The sequence below is a fragment of the Prionailurus bengalensis genome, chromosome B4 (genome assembly GCF_016509475.1).
Source record: "Prionailurus bengalensis isolate Pbe53 chromosome B4, Fcat_Pben_1.1_paternal_pri, whole genome shotgun sequence".
NCBI lineage: Eukaryota > Metazoa > Chordata > Mammalia > Carnivora > Felidae > Prionailurus > Prionailurus bengalensis.
Window position 1 is genome coordinate 138,846,267 of NC_057358.1, and position 15,082 is coordinate 138,861,348.

Sequence of the window (15,082 nt, forward strand, 5' to 3'; positions counted from 1 at the left end):
AGGGGTCGGAAGCAGGCACACTCGCCCCGGCGCCCACGCGTGTGACCCTGCTGCGCCACGTGGAGCCTCCATGGCTGATGCCGCGGCGGCAGCTACAGCTGCCGGGACCATACAGGGAGGAAGGCGCGGCCTCCTGGCCAGGAGCCACCGGGTCCAGGAGGAAGGGTCCGCGGGCAGGTCCCCTCCCTTCCCGTCTCCTTCCGCGCTCCGGACCCAGCGGCTGTGCCCTTGCCGGCCCACGGACACCTCTCCCTCGGGGTCCACACACTGAGTGTCCACTGAGCTCTAGCCGTGGGCGCCCCTGCTCTGCAGTACGTGGGGGCCCTCGCCTGCACTGACAGCAGGTGTCTGAGCCGTGGTGGGGAGCCCTCGGGTCCGGCCTCAGTGTTTTCCCAAAAGAGCTTCTGGTTTACTCTTGGGTAGCTCACGTCGCGAAACCGTCCGTGTCAGTTTTGATAGCTGTGGGGTGGCAGCTGTGGGCACTCGTTTTGAACTAGGAACATTTCAGACAGACACAGAGGTAGAGCATCTCACGCGCTCACCGTCAGCTCCAGCGAGAGGCAGCTGCGGCAGGCGGGTTCCCGCCAGCCTCCCATCCTTCGTCTGTATTTTCAGCACGCAGCTCGTCGTGTTTTAAAAACGAAAGCCGTGAGTCTGATACTCACAACTGAAAACATCAGGTTACTTTTCATGTCGTCAGACCCCCGTCCTAAGCTCAGATTTCCCCGACCGTCTGCCGGTTTTTCCGCAACTCTGAGACCGGCACCCAGGCCCCGCGTGGAGCGGCTGGCGCATCTCTCCAGGCTCTTGTGTTGCCAGTTGTCTGCGTCTCTGCTCTTCGTGGAGGAAACCAGGCCAGCTCTGGCGGGGCCTCCGCCCTGGACCTTGCTCAGGGTGTCCCCGTGGACTCAACACGGGGCGCTCTCTGGGAGGACTCCCTCGGTGGCGGCTTCCCTGAGGTGGTTTCCGCCCTTGGCTGTCATGGCCTCCATCCGCCATGCCCTGGACGTTCCGGAATGGTCATTCCCGACCCCTCCCGTCGTCCTCCGTTTACTCACCGACGTGGTTCTGAAAACCTAACTACTTGGTTGCTCCCGGGGATGGTTCATGTAAGCAGAGGCAGGATACATGCTTGAACTTTTTTCCTTTGTTGTCTGGTTTTCAGAATAATGAGCTGATTCCCTACTTAGAGCATCTCCCAAAGGTGACCATCGAGGGTGTTGGGCTTTTGTGGGTTTTTTGCTGTCCTCATGCGATCATGGCCTTAAACACAGCTGACGTGTCTGAATCGCTGCTACCCGTCGGTGCCCAGATAGACCCACCTCTGGGCCTTGGGTGGTGCTTCGGTTTTGCTTCTGAGTCCTTTCGACGTCAGTCACTCCTCCGTGAGCTCTCTGGTGTGACAGATGCTCCAGGCTCTTCATCATCTCTTGCCCCCGTCCTGGAATTAGCCATTTCTCCTGATTCCTTTCGGTCGAGAGTGGTGTTTAGAAGCTAAATAAGCCTTCTGGCATACTCGCTGCTGTCACTGTTTCTAGATGTTTCCAGTGGGCAGAGATAGGGCGTCCTGAGTTCACACAGATCATTCGAATTCACATCCAATACCTGGGGTTTTCGTTTTTTTCCTTTAAAAAAAAATTGTGATGGGGCGCCTGGGTGGCGCAGTTGGTTAAGCGTCCGACTTCAGCTCAGGTCACGATCTCGCGGTCCGGGAGTTCGAGCCCCGCGTCGGGCTCTGGGCTGATGGCTCAGAGCCTGGAGCCTGTTTCCGATTCTGTGTCTCCCTCTCTCTCTGACCCTCCCCTGTTCATGCTCTGTCTCTCTCTGTCCCAAAAATAAATAAAAAACGTTGAAAAAATAAAAATAAAAAAAATAAAAAAATTGTGATAAAATATACACAACACAAGATTTGCCATCGTGACCATTTGACGTGCACCGCTCGTGGTGTTGACACGTTCGCGGTGCCACACGGCCGTCACCGTGTGGTCAGCTTGTGAAACTGAAACCCTGTGCCCATTAAACCTCAAGTCCCCGTGCCCCTCCCCCAGCCCCGGCAGCCAGCGTCCTTCCGTCCGTCTCTGGGGGTTTGGCTTCCGCAGGGACCTCATGCAAGTGGAACCTACAGTGTTTGTGTTTTGGGGTCGGGCGCGATGTCCTCAGGTTCATCCGTGTGGCCGTGTGGCAGCACGTGGCAGCACTCCCTTCCTTTGCAAGGCTGAGCTCCGTTCGGCTGTGTGACTGGACCACATCGTGTCTGTGTGTCCATCTGTTGACAGGCGCCTGCGTTGCCTCCGCGTTTGGCTGCCGCGAGTGCTGGTGCGCGGTTTTTCCCCATCGAGACCCTGTTCTCACGCCCCAGGGTCTTTACTCGACCTCATCAGACTGTTCTCTGATCTCTCAGGCTGAAAATCCTAGTTCTCGTGAGTGATTTAGATTTTTAGAGATGACTCTTGTTTTCCGTTCACTTTTTATTTTGACCCGGTTCCCGATTTGCAGGAAGGTCAGGAGAATAACACAAAGAATCCCTGTAGTCTTTTCAGCCAGATTGTCCCCAGGGTTCAACATTTTACCGTGCTTGTCTGCCTGTCTGTCCCGTTCCCAACCATCCGTCCATCTGTCCATCCGTGCACCCACCTGTCCTTCCTCCCATCCACCTGCCTGTGGTCCTCTGCAGACGTGATGTGCTGGAGCTCTCCTGTGTGTGTTTCCCGAAAGCAGGTACTCTCTTACCTGCCGAACCAGTACCGTTACCGACCTCCAGAAATTAACGTCCACTCCACACGATTATCTAACCGAAGGCCTTACGGCAGCCTCACTGTTTGTCACAGTGTGCTGTCCTGTAATTTTTAGCAGAAGAGGGTCCCCGGTCACACGTTACGCTCAGGCGTCCCGTCTCTTCGGTCCGTCTCCTGGAGCGGTTACGACCTGCCTTCGTGTTTCCTGCTGTTGGCGTTCTTGAAGAGTGCACGTCCCTCAGTTTGGGTTTGTCTGATGTTCCCTCAGGATGAGATTCAGGTGAAGAGTGTCACAGGTGTGATGCTGTGTCCTTTTGTCCCGTGACACGTATTGTAAAGAGTTCTCGTTAGAACCAAACTTATTTTTGCAGTCGTCTAAAATCGCTTGCATGGGTGCAAAGTCCAGGCATGTTCAGAGAAGTCGGTTTCTCTTCCTGGGCACACCCCCTTCCTTCTTTTCCTCTATAGACAACCAGCGTCTTTTGATTTTACGGCTTATGCTTCTACTGACTCTTCTGTAGAAACAAACACGTACGTTCTTAACTTTTCCTTAGATGAACGTTATCCCGGTCTCACTTTCTCCCATTTCCATTGCCTCCTGGAGGTCCCTCCAGAATGGTACCTAGACAGCGTCCCCGTCCCGCGTTACACCTGCTGTGTGGCTTTGGCGGGGTTTAACCGCCCGTGCCCTGGGTGGCGAGTTCCTTTCCTCCGGCCAGGTTCATAGTTTCAGGTGGTCCTTTGGCCGCCCCTGTTGAGCATCTGGCACAACGTCCTGGGTCGTGTGGGTGGAGGAATTAATTGCAGAAAAACTCGGTCGGGGTGGAATCTGCACGGGAGAGCCCATCTCTTCCTCCGCTGTTTCTTCCCACTCAGTAGCTGGGGGAGCAGAGCGTGCACGAGAGGATATACAGCATCCTTGAGACCCACAGGGTGCTTTGGGTTGCTGCCGGACCGGCCTCTGTGCCCTGGCCCCGCAGGAGGGGTGCTGACGTGGGCTCGGGGGAGCTTGGGTCTGCGGTCGGCACCCAGGCTTCTAGTCCTCGAGTCGGCCGCCGGGTAGCGGCCGGCTGCGGACGTTCACCCGTTCACGGCCTCAGCTCCCCCTCTGCAAAATGCCTAAGTGGCCGGTGTTAAAACTCCATTCAATTATCTGTAGTACTTTCTCCCAGAAAGCAGACGATTGTTCTTTGTGGGGAGGAGGAAATAGCCCGAGTGTGCAGCGGCTTTCTTGGTTATGAAATATTGAACAGTACAAATGTTCCTGAGAGAAAATGACGTAGGGTGGAGACTGTGAGTTGGAAATGCGTCCCGGCTCGTGACTGGAGGCAGGAGCCTAAATTTGTTAAAGGAGTGCATAAGTAAGTTAAAAGCATCGTGCATTTGCATTTAGCCCGAGATGCATTTCGGTTGTTACTGCTTTTTAAGCACAAGCACACAGTAAGTGGTCCACAGTTTCTGTGCCTTTCTCCACCTCCTGCTGGGTGTGGGCCCTGGGAAAGGAGATTCTCTCCGAAAGGGACTTGGGGTGGAATTTGCCTCTTGGAGGAAATGCTCATGGGGCCTCCGGGGTCTGGAGGCTTCCTGGTTGCCAGGCGAAGCCTGAACCTCCCTGACCCATGCACGGGTTCTGTGTTGATGCGAAGGCCTGTGGAATCCTCCCTGGGGGGGCCACCCTGGGGTCTTGAGCCCCCACGGCGTAGGGACCGTGCTCACTGGGCCACCGACACCCACCCAGGGCCAGATGCATGTGGGTTCCCGGCGGACGCAGATGGGCAGACGGCAGTTAGCTCGTGCAGAGTGTGGCTGGGCAGAGGACGCCCTTTGCTTCTGAGCCCCGGTGTGCCCCTTCCTGCTCCGGAGCCACAGCGGGTCAGCATGGCTGTTTCCCGCCTGAGAGGGTTTCACTCCCGTGGCCTGGAGCATCTCTCTCTGATGCCTAGACTTCAAGGAAGGGCCCTGGAGGGAAGGGAAGTTTCTGAGCAACCAGTTGGGTGGTTGAGGGCAAGCAAGTGCTTTCTCACCCACAAAGTCCTCTGCCAGCAGGGGCCTTGGGAGCTGCCTGCTGCCTGCTTACGGTTTGGAGGGGGGCGGGAGTTGTCCAGACAAGGTGAGGCCCCATTCCAGGCCTACTGGCTGCAGGGCTCGGTGTGGGGTTGGCCACGTGGTGGTGGATGTGGGCCCGCAGATGTCCATCTGGGAGTCTGGCATTTCGTTTGTTGGTTTGACTCTGCTCCTGCCGTTAAATCGGTGCTGTTCAGCAAAGAGGAAGGCAGATCCGGATCCCTTCTACTCCCGGTGAGAATCTACCCTTCCATTATTCGTTGCGGATGTTGGGCCCCGACTCCTCGACGAGCACAGAGCCCAGCTCACCCCGCCCCAGGCAGGGCCGTCTCAGTGCCCGGCTGAGCGCCCCGCCTGCCCAGCTCCTGCTTCAGAGGAGCCACCCCCGGAGCCTGCCGGTGCTGGGCTCGCCCCGTGGGACCCAGGGCTACGGGACTCTTGGGTGGGGGGCGAAGTCAGGGAGCAAGCTCCAGCGGGCCCGCCCGTGTGGTATTTTGACGGCTCTGTGTCCAGGGTCTGGCAGTGTCCTCTGACGGGCACTTTGGAAGAGGACAGAACCGAGCTCCGTGTGATGTGTTTCGTCAGGAGCCACGCGAGCTCTGGGAGCTTTCTCGTTGACGCCCCGCATTCACCCACTGAACACCTCACCCGCTCCCTGGGCGGTGAGGAGGCCAGAGGATGGGATCCCACTTACGCTGGCATGCCTGAGCTCCCGCGTGGGGACGGCACCTTGCCTTCCCCGCCCTCTGCCGCCCCCTGGCTGGTCCCCTCCTGCCGAGACCCCCATGGACGAGGCCACACTGGTCCAGCAGGCCGCCCTGTGACGTGGGCTTGCCCCAACTTTCTTCTCCAGCTCCGTGTGGAACTTAACGTCGCGTCTCCTCTACTGAGCCGGATTCTCGTGTGACAGAGTGAAGGTGGCCGGCGCCTTATCTACGTATCCCCACAGCTTAGGCTCGTGGTCTAGTGGTTGTGGGTGCTCAGTGCGTATTTGAACGGACGAGTCTATGGATGCATGAGTCAATGGGTAGGTGAGTGGGTGGGTGGGTGAGTGGATGGATGAGTCAGTGGGTAGGTGGGTGGATGGATGGATGGGCCGATGAGTGGGTGAGTGGGTGAATGGGTAGATGGCTGGAGGGTGAGTGAGTGGGTGAGCGGATAGATGGATGGATGTGTGGGTCTGTGGGTAGGCGGGTGGATGGATGAGTGGACGGACAGACTGTTCCTTCCACCGGGCACGCTTCTGCACATCCTTCCAGGTCCCAGCGGGCACTTACCACAGCTCAGGTCCTCCAGATACGCCCTTCCCTGCTCTCACCGTGTCTGGTGTTTGGTCCTTAAGCATGTGTTTTATATGTGTCACATTTGCTCCCTGGTGAGCTCACCCACTCGGAGACTCAGGGCCTGGTCTTGCCTTGTTGGGGGCAGAGTCCCGGCGGCCCCCACCCCAGAGCTGTGCAGGGTGCAGGTGCTTAGAAAATAGCTCATTGCTGTGGGGAAGGGCTGGGCATGGTGGGCTCAGCTGCGGGGCACTAAGTGCTGGTGGGAAAGAGAGAGGGACCAGGGATGGGCACACACACATTTTCTGTTTCTGGGTCCGGGGCCCCAGAGCCCAGACCTCGGGCGGCCCCACGAAGCCACGCCATCTGTTCCGAGGGGCTGTCGGTTCCTGAAAGACAGCTGCTCTGGGTCAAAACCCTGGATGAGATCCTATTTCTCATTATTTTGCATGGAAGGAATGTTAACCCGCTGCTTGTTCCCCCAAAACCCCAGCTGGTTTCCCAAGAGGGACCTAACCCTGCGGTAGGCCGGTGTCTAAGCAGCCCGGCACGGCAGATGCCGCCCCCTGAGGGCCAGACAGCACGGTCGCTGATTCTTGGAGGTCGGTGGCACCAGAGTAAGCGAAGTCCACGTCAGAGACATCGTGCGGACGCAAGTTGCCCATCCCGAACGGTGTTTCTCCGGGAGAAGCTGAGGGGGGGAAGGGAGTTGTCGTGGGCGCTTTTCTGCTGGTCATTAAACGTAGCGGCGTGCCCTCGGCTTAGAGCCTGATACCTGGTCACTGTGGGGAGCACGTGGTTCTGCCTTCTAGAAAGGCCCGAGGCGATGGCCATCGGGCGAGTTGGGCCGGCAGGCTGTGGCTGGGGAGGGTGCAGGCTGCAGGGCAGGAGGAAGGGTGGGGGCGGAGCCTGGGGCCCCCAGGTGTGCTGCCTCCCACGTGGCCAGCCGGAGCAGCTCTCCCAGCGGTCTCTGTGTTTGCAGGCCCGGCCGGTGGGAAGGAGTTTTATTTAAGGATTATCACTTGATTTTTATTTCTGGCTGTGGCTGGGGCTGTTGGATTCTGTGCCAGGAGGGCTCCTGCCTGAGAGTTCTACTTTCACACGTTTAAAAATAGCCTGGAAGCTGGTTCCTTCCTCCCAGTGACTCCCCTGGAGGCTGGGGCGCCGGGTTGGGCCGTGGCCCACGCTGTCGGGGTGTGTGGTGGGCATGGCCCAGGGCGTCCTCTCTCTGTCCCTCCGAGTCCGGGTGGCCGTGGGCTGGCAGTGGAGGAGGTGCCCGGAGTCCCCGGTCAGCTTGCCGACCCTGCCCGCCTCTCAGGCTCGGGGTGGGGGGTGGGGGGGGCGCCTGCTGGACTCTGTGCGCGAGCCCTGCACGGAGTGCCTTGCCACACCCTGCTGTTTTCGGGGCTTCACGTCTGTGGCTCATTTTGCCTTGTCCCTTGGCAAGCAGCGGTCAGCAGCCTCTCTAAGGGGCCCCGAACGCCCCCACTAGAGCAGGGCCTGGCTTGTGTGGACCCTGCCGCTGCAAGAAGGGGGCATTTGGGACGAGGGAGCCAGGGCTTAGAAAGTCCGAGCGTCCCTCAGGGCTCACCGCACCCCCGGGCCTCCCCCTGCCCTGAGTCTGCCGCCCAACGGCTGTCACGGGAGTGGGTGGCATCATGCCATGTGCCCGCCGCTCTCATGGGGGCCCCACTGGACAGCCGTGAAGGGAGGGAATTCACGAATTCTGGGGCAGACTCCTGTCTTCCAGGTGCACCCCCGGGTCCTAGAAGGTCTGGGGATTCAGACTCCCTCCTCAGGTAGGCATTTGGGCTCCCACAGCCTCCCCCAGGCTTCCGGCTGCCCCCAGCATTCTGCTGCAGCACCCCCGTGGCCACACCAGTCCTTGGAAGGGAGCGAATCACTGTGCTGGGGACCTCACTGTGTGACCCTGGTGGGCCCGGTGGTCTCTAACGAGGCCGCCTTTCCTGCCCTGCAGGGCCCTGACTCGGTGGTCTCATGTGCCAGGGTGTGGCTCCTGCTCCTGGGGACCCCGCCTGTAACTTAGCCGCTGGTGCCTGTGACTGATGGGCATCTGGTCCCCTGCAAGGGTGGCTCCCACGGCCCGTGAGGCAGGCCGGGTGTGGCCTGCCCCCCCACGAAGAGGCAGAGAGGGGCTCCAAACAGCCTGAGAGCATGCTTCACCAAAATGGCGTGTGTAGGGCATGGGCTTGTGGAAGTGTGGGCGACTGGATGCCCTCTGTGCTGGTACTTCTCACAACGGGACTTCAGAGAGAGCTCTCGTGGTCAGGGCTGGTGGGGCACGTTTCCAATCCTGCTTCAGGTGGGGCCCAGAGAGAGGTGGGGAGGAGATGGGTGGGAGGAGGGGGCTGCTGGGGCCCCTGCATCTCCTGAGGGCCATTTGACCCAGGAAAGGGGTCCGTTCTGTGTTTTGTGACCTGTGGATTCCCGTGGGGCAGGTGGAAGGAGGGACCCGTCCCTCCCTCCCGGGGCCCAGTAGGGCCTCCTTGGACACAGTCTTGTCTCAGGAAGGAATGCGGGGCGGAATCCTGGCCCCCAAAAGTGTCTGTGCCCTCATCACCAGAACCTGCCACCGTGTCACCTTCGTAGCCCAAGGGACTTGTAACTGAGTTAAGGATCCGAGAGGGGGGGCCATCCTGGTTACCCGGTGTGCCTAGTCTGATTAATTACAGCAACTCCCGCGAGAGGGAGACAGAGGGTCAGGGGAGATGGGACGATGGAGTCAACGTGAGGTGGTCCCGTGCTGAGACCCGGGAGCCTCGCGCTCTGGCAGCCGAGTGTCCAGGCCCGGGGCCCGGGCTCTGCAGAAGGAAGGCTGGTCGCTGCTGGAAAGACTGTGGTCTGGGCTCTGAGGTCAGAGGGCGTTGGGGTCAGAGGCGGCCCCGAGGGGAGGCTGGGTGGAGTGAGACCGGCTCAGCAGTTGCCACTCAGCGGGAAGGGAGGAGGGAGAAATCGATGGCCGTGGGGGGGTGGCGGGGGGCGGGTAGGGTTGTGCTGCTCTGTCCTGTGCCCCGTGCACTGTGATTGACCTAAATATGTCACCAGCTGGGGGGACAGGCCGGAACACCCACCCTCCCTGGGTCTGGTCGGTATTTCAGGCTCGGGGAGAGAGCCGCGTGGCCTTGCAGGGAGCTGTTCTCTCAGAGAACGGGAGGGAGGCGGCCCCAAATGCCAGTTGGGTTTATTTATCCAGACATCTCTGTGCCGCCAGGAGAGGAGGCGCTGGAAGAGGTGGATGTCTCTTTTCCGGGAAGGGGGACGGGCAGATTTGCCTGGCTGCGTCCTAGGGTGTGAATCTGTGAGCCGCTGCCCCGCACTGGCTGGGGGGGGGGGGGGGGGGGGGGGGGGGGGGGGGGGGGGGGGGGGGGGGGGAGGGGGAGGGGGAGGGGGGATGGGCTTTGTGGCGCGGTAGTGAGGGCTGGGGGTACGTTCGTCTCTGTTCCGCAGGGGGCCCACCTGACCCGGGGAGGCCAGGAGACCGAGGGGCAGTCCGGGGCTGAGGTCCCAGGCCTCCGTCCTGGGCAGGGCAGGGCAGGGCAGGGCCGAGCCGAGGGGGCTTAACCCCCAAGGGTGTTAAGAGAACCTGGCTCTTGGCTGCCCCGCGTCTCTGAAACCACCTGCGATGGTGAGTGTGTCTTTTTTTGCTCAGTGCACCAGCGGCTCGTGGGGTGGAATCTGGGTGTCCACACGTGTCCACGTAGGCTTGGCCCACAGTTGCCACGTGTTGAGCTTCCGCAGGTTGGCCTCCTGGGGAAGGGAGCTCGGGGGTGGCCACGTTAAGTAAAGTGTGGTTTCCTGCCAATGATGCAGGAGGGGCTGACTGCCTGTGGATGGGGGAGGCGTCCGCAGCTGCCTTGACCTTCAGACGGAGCTGAGATACACAGAGGTATTTGGGGTGCGTGTGGGTGTTGGGATGGGAAAGCTCGAGAACACCCCAATCTGGGCACTTGTGAGGTGGCCCCCGGGGTACCTGACTTGGCCCATGGCCGCTCCCCCTGGGGGAGAGGTGCCCTCACCCCTGTCCAGGGCTGTCTGCCCATAAGCACATGGTGGACAGGACCCTGTGGAGGCTCACCCTGAGGTTCATCCACTGGCCGGTCACCTGCTTAGACCAGGCCCGCCGCAGGAGGACCACACTTCTCCGAAGCGAGTGCCGTGGGAGGAGGCTGGGCAGTGCTGTTTAGGCACATGGGAGGGCAGGGCTCTCCCACTGCCGGTGTGCAGGCGCCCTCTTGGAAGAGGGTCCCCGGGCCCTACCTGTGTCGGGACCCACCTCCCAAGGGGCCCAAGGGCCAGTGGGGAGCTGTGTCCAGGCCAGCCCCCTGGGGCCAGCATACACAGAAGATGTGCTCACAGGGGCCACCTGATGCCTGCTCTGCCCGGGGTGCGGTTGCTTCATCACGGCAGTGTTCCCTCTGACGAAGCCTGGTGCATAATACGCGCACAGCGGGCGTTTGCTGAGGAAGTTGTGTGCGAGCAGGTGGTCTCTCTGGGCAGCTGGGCTTAGTGTGGGGCCGAGTGGAAGTCTCTGTGGAGGCCGGAGCTCCCGGGCCGATAACGTGCTAAGCTGTGGGTCCCTGGTCGCCCGAGTACCTCCCAGCCGGTGCCGTGTGTGCCCAGAAACCACAGGTGGGGACTCCCAGTCCTCCTGAGCCCTCAGGGTGGGTCCCCGGGAGCCCCGGTGCAGGGCTGGGGAAGGCTGAGGCCTGACGTGTGGGGGCTGGTGGGTCCGCTGCGCAGGGTGAGGATGTCCCTCGGGTGCCGGAGGCCTCGTGCCAGGGCAGCGGCCCCTCCCCCACCACTGGTGTCCTCGCCGTCGGGCTCCCGGCCAGTCCCGGTGTGTGCGTCCTACAGCTGACACGTCTGCTCCCGCCGCTGGGTGTGCTCCTGAGAGCTCGCTGGGCTGTCCTTGCTCGCCTGCTGTCCGTTCACCGTGCCTTTCCTGGCTTCTCCTTGGGCCAGGCTGGGCCCTGGGCCTTCACAGACAGTAGACAGACGGGGACTGTGGGCTCGAGCCAGGGGATCCTGCGCGTGAGTGTAGACTTAGAAACGTGGTGTGTTTCTAGTGGTCACGTTTGCTGAGCCTTTATCTGTGGACCTGCATCCCCTCTAGGAATCCCCTCCCGGCACCCTGAGGAGAACCCATGTTGCCCACGTTCCGGTTAGAGTAAACCCATGAGGGAAGTGACAAAATGCCACGTTGAATGTGTGGGGAGCGGTCAGGGAGGTTGCTCTGGGAGGGGAAATGGTGCCTTGAGACTGAGTGGCAGGGAGGGGGCCCCAGCATGTGCAAAGGTCCTGGGGCAGGGTCAGACCGTGGGCCGATCTCTGAAAGGAGATCCCTGTGGCTTGGACCCAAAGAGCAAAGCCGAGGGAAGAGCAGTGAGACACAGCAGGTGAGGCGGAGTGGGGGGCATCGCTTTGGAGGGATTTGCTGAGTGGTTGGATTTTATCGCAAGCCCCTGCCGACTGTTAGGCAGGACGGCGGCAGGAGTGCTGTTTAGAGGTGGATCGGAGGGTGTAAGGGGGCCAGTTTGGAACCATAAACCTGGCTGGCTACCGTGAGCGGGGACACATGGCTGCCTCGGCAGGGCCGGGGGGGGGGGGGGGGCGGGGCTCAGCTGGGCTTCCCGCAACCCTGGAACTGGGGCTCTGTGCTCCTGTCACCTGCCTCCCTGGCCCCCTTCCCTTGCTGCCTGGCCCCCGTTGCTGGCTCTGACTCAGAAGTGGCTCTCTGGACCTGGGCAGGGACCACCCTCTCCCCTCCCCTCTGCACGGCCCCCCTTATGGGGCCTGTTCTGTGTCCAGATTCAGCGGGTCCAGAGGCCTCAGTCTTTGGGGAGACTTAGCTGTGTGGGGGCCACCCTGCTTCACCCCGGGACTGAGGGGGTCTGCGTGGGAGCTGGGAGGGACCGCTCCCTGTAGCGTTGGCGTGTCCTCTTTCTGTGCGGGATCTTCTCCCAACAGGCCTCAGTAGTAGGAGGGGCCCGGAGGGGCCGGCGGGTGCTGGAGGGTGCTGGGCGCAGTTGCCCGGAGCCGGGCGGATCCCAGCGGGGTTAGACGCACGGGAGGGCCTGGCGCCCTGCAAACGCTCACCGAGCAGGTGGACCCCGGCCCTCGCAAACCCGTGTTCTTCGTGAAATCCGGCGAGCCGCGAACAACCCAGGCAGGAGGTGTGGCCAGGCACCCTCGAGGCGGGAGGGTCTTCTGACCTTGGGCCTCTCGGCCTGCCCGTGTGCCGTCTGGACACAGAGCCCTGCCGTCACGCACTGTCCTGCTGCAAGCCAGTCTGCGCTTGGGGCCTCAGGCTGCCGTGCTGACCTTGGCCTGAATTTCGGGGGCTCGGGCTCAGCCCTGTGTCCCCAGGTCTGGGGAGGCAGCCAGGACAGGAAAGGAAGCCTCTGGGTCTCCCCCGGTCCCTCCCTGGCCCCCCCTCCCCCCAGGCCGGCGAGGGTCTCACCATGACTGGCAGCGAGGGGCGGCAGCGGAGGCCTGCACTCCCGCCACTGGTCAGACTCGGGGGGGTCCTGGCTCTTCCCCGGCTCCAGGCCGCACCTCCGAGTTTGGTGAACTAGTCGGTCGCATTCCTGCGTCTCAGGAAGACCTTTCCAGGACTCGAGCCAAGTGGGGCTTTTCCTGAGTCCACAGGGCTCAGTTCTCCTCGGCGCCAACCCCCCCCACCCACTCACACGTGCCCCACGACGCCCGCCCACCCCTCGGACTCACTCCCTGAACGGGGCTGTTCTCACTGTCCGGGTCCCCAGAGGGCCGGCCTTTGTGTGGCTCACTTCTCTGTCACCAGTGTCCTGGTGCGCGAGGCCACGCGCTGGTCCCGTGAAGAGCGGCGAGATACCCGTCCGTCAGGGTGACCGCCAGCGCGGGCCTCCCCACCACTCTGTTCCGTGTTGCTCGGGCCCCAGCTCAGCAGACTTGTTTTGTAACTTTAACTGTTGACTAAAAGGGGGAAGTGGGATCATCGGCCCCCAGCAGATGCCTGTGGAGGAGGCTCTTCCCGGGTCTCGGCCTCGGCAGCACCGTCGGCGTGGGGAGCCGTCTCTCTTCGGGACGTGTTCTCTGGGGGGGGCTCGTGGCCGGGCCACGGCACGTGTCGGGGGCTGCCGTGGCCGCGTCCCCGTTGCACCTGCCTCTCCCTGCAGGGCCGTCGGGGTGTCTCATCAGGTGGCTGTGACCTATTTGGATGCGGGGAGCCCAGCCCAGCCCCGCGAGGAGGCAGGTCTTCTGTCCCTCACACCTGTGTGGTCCGTCCGTCTCCGGCGGGTGGCGACCCCTCTAGGAGACGATGCAGAGCCTTGAGAAGCGAGGGCTGGTGTCCGGGGGCAGAGTGGAGACGGCCGAGCTCCGTGCCATCGTGGGGCTGTGACGAGAGCAGGTCCACCGCGTGTCCAGCTCAGAAACGAGAGAGCCGTCTCCACCGTGACTGGGAAATGCAGGAGCCGAGGATTCTCAGGGGGACTCTTGCATTTTGCTGTGATACGAGACTCGGCACAGCCCTCGAGAGTTGAACCAGTTGCCCGCGGCCAGCTGTCGCTCCCCAGGTGTTTGTGGGGGACCCGGTGGGGGAGGCGCTCTGAGGGGGGCAGAGACACCCGGGGCCCGTGAGCCGCTGTGGACCAAATGTCTGCATCCCCCCAGATTCGTGTGTTGAAGGCCTCGCCCTCAGGGTGGGCGGGGTGGGGGGGGGTTAGAGGTGGGGCCCCCGGGAGGTGGTCAGGGTTAGACAAGGTCACCCGGGTGGGGCCCCCAGCCCCCAGCCCCCAGCGTGGGTTGGCGCCCTTTCTCTGCGTGCCGTGAAGACGTGGTGAGAAGGTGGCTCCCCCAGGCTGGCCTCGGCCTGCCGGCCTCCGAGCCCTGAGGAATCCGTGTGTTGTCCAGGCCCCACAGCCTGTGCTGTTTTGTCCTGACTGCCCGAGCCGAGACCTCGTCCTTGTCCTCGTCACACACAGTCTCAGAAGGGGGAGGCCTCACCTGTGCCTGGAAGCTAGCTGGCGGTCACCCCTGGGCACTGGGGGCGGGGCGGAGGCAGATGGCAGGTGCGGGGGCCTCTGTGGCCCGAAGCGTGTCGTGTCTGGATCTGGGTGTCCGCCGTGTGCTCGCGCAGCGAGGCGTGCGTGCGCTTAGGGTCTGTGCACACGTGCGTGCCCCACTCCGTGGGAGTTTCCTCTCGCTGCCGCACCAGATTTCCACACACCGAGAGGCTTAAAATAGCGTATTTTTTCTCTTACAATTCTGGCGGCCAGAAGTCCGAACCGAGGGTCCCACGTTGGCAGGGCCGCGCTCCCCTGGAGGCCCTAGGGGAGAATCTGTTTCCTCGACTTCACTGGCTTCGAGAAACCGGCGGTCCTTGGCTGCTGGCCCCTTCCGCTACCCTCAAGGCCAGCGGCCCGGCACCTGCCTCTCCTCTCTCTAACCTCTGACTCTCCTGCTGCCTCTTGGGAGTTTACATGATGGCAGTTTGGGTCTGCGGGGATAACCGGGATACTTCCCATCTCAAGGTCCGCACGTGTATCGCGTCTGCAGGGCTGCTTTGTCCACGAAGGGACATAGTCCCGGGTGCCAGGAATCAGGTTGGGACATCTTTGCGGACCGTCACCCAGCTTACCACATACTCTAGTTAAAACCACACGTACATGGTTTCGGCTTCCACCCCTTGCCAGGAGACGTCAGGTCCTCATTCTGGCTCCCAGGGCTCTGCGCGCCCGCCCCCCCATCTCATCTGTGACTCCTCCCCTCGGCCCGTGGGCCGCTTCTGCCTCAGGGCCTTTGCAAGGCTGTTCCCGAGCCAAGGGACCTGCGGCCCTGAAATCCATCCCCTCCGGGTCCTGGCTGATGGCAGGAGCTCCCCGCCGGCCCGGCACCCCGGGGGACGGGAGCCGCCCGTCTGCCCATCGTAGGGGCTCCGCGCTGTGGCTGCGGCCTCCCGACCACACCTAGCGCACGTGTGCGTCCAGGCGACGTCGGTGG

The 15,082-nt window shown here is 62.0% G+C and overlaps 1 protein-coding gene across 3 annotated transcripts in view; it reads left to right on the forward strand.

Annotated features, from left to right (window-relative positions):
• The window catches only part of GRAMD4 (GRAM domain containing 4), a 75,812-nt gene that overhangs the window by 38,970 nt on the left and 21,760 nt on the right, over nucleotides 1–15,082 (forward strand). The window lies entirely within an intron of this gene.